We start from the raw sequence: 1,288 nt of genomic DNA, 5'->3' as shown, positions 1-1,288 counted from the left end.
CTGAAGCCACCTTCGGCCAAGTCCTGGACCAGCCATAGGCCTCAACTGTCCCAAAGGGGCAGGATTGTCTGGCCCTTCCTTGCCCTGGAGCTTTTGTTGTTGTTTTTGTTGCCGCTGTTTTGCATTTTAATTTTTTTTAAATATATTAATAAAATTTATTTTTTTATTAGAAAAGTAAAATTATTTTTAAATCCCCTATAATTCCATCAGTCCAAGATAGCGCTGTTAATACCTTTTCCTAGCTTTTTCCTATGCACAGGTGTGTGTCTGCAGTTCTATGAGACTGTGTTTTTTGTATTTGTGACTAAATGCATAATTTGCTAGCCCATCGCTCCACGTTAATATTGTGACAGAACCATTTCCCTACATTTTTATAAAGTCTTCGTAAACATCCTCTTCAAGTACTGTCTAAAACCTATGTGCGGATGTACGCAGTTTACGGTGACTTTCCAATTGTTGGATTGTTAGGTTATTCCCAATTTTTCCCTGTTATAAACTGTGCTGTAATGAACATCCTTATTCATATGTCTATTTTCTTCAAAAAGATTTCCTGAAGTGGAATTCTAGGTCAAAGAGTATGAATATTCCAAAGTGTTGAGCTCAGTTCAGGGAAGCTTTCCTGTTCTGTTAACTAAACTTTGAGACACGGAAATGGGCCAGGGGAGATGATTGGAGAGAAAGCATTATTCTATTCATTTACCTCCTAGTCCTACAAAAATGGGAAAAAAAGAGTATGAATAGTTTAAGATCCTTGATCGATGTATCCAAACAGTGTTATAAATATTTAAATATATTTTAAACACTGAATCACAGAGTGTCAAAACAGGCAGGGACCTTTACAACCAGCTGGACCCCTCCCAGACGAGGACTCACAGTGGGGCCGTGTGACCCCAGGCTGTGGTCACCGCTCACTTGGCCCAGTGCTCCCCCCGCCTCTCGGCTGCATTTTACTCACGTTCAGCCACATGGTGAGTTTGACTTTGGCTCAATTCGATTCTTTGCTAGTGCTCTTTTCTTTGCCTTATGTGGTCTCCTGGCCTCTTTCTCCTGGAGAAAGTCACACAGGCCTCATGGCCACCAGGCCCTGCCTTGCGGAGCTTCCCCTGCCTGTCAGTTAGTCATAGGCTACGCAGGGACAGGAGTGGACCCACAGGGGTGGGAAGCGCCCACCCGCTCCAGGTGGCAGCACTACTTTCCCCTGAGGACCACGCCTTGATCCCCACGCTCCCTGCCAGGTCCCCACCCATGGGCACACAGTAAGTTCAGTAGCTTGACAGTGATGTCCCTT

At 44.5% G+C, this 1,288-nt stretch overlaps 1 non-coding gene across 1 annotated transcript; it reads left to right on the top strand.

Annotated features, from left to right (window-relative positions):
* The first annotated feature begins 584 nt into the window (after window positions 1-584).
* On the top strand, window positions 585-717 carry LOC123637627. Its single transcript, XR_006734981.1, has one exon. It is a non-coding gene; the product is annotated as a small nucleolar RNA SNORA36 family (small nucleolar RNA).
* The last annotated feature ends 571 nt before the right edge of the window (window positions 718-1,288 follow it).

The sequence above is a fragment of the Lemur catta genome, chromosome 4 (assembly GCF_020740605.2).
Source record: "Lemur catta isolate mLemCat1 chromosome 4, mLemCat1.pri, whole genome shotgun sequence".
In the NCBI taxonomy this organism is placed as follows: domain Eukaryota; kingdom Metazoa; phylum Chordata; class Mammalia; order Primates; family Lemuridae; genus Lemur; species Lemur catta.
Note: the sequence above shows the minus strand (reverse complement) of the source record. Positions and strands in the feature narration are given on the sequence as shown.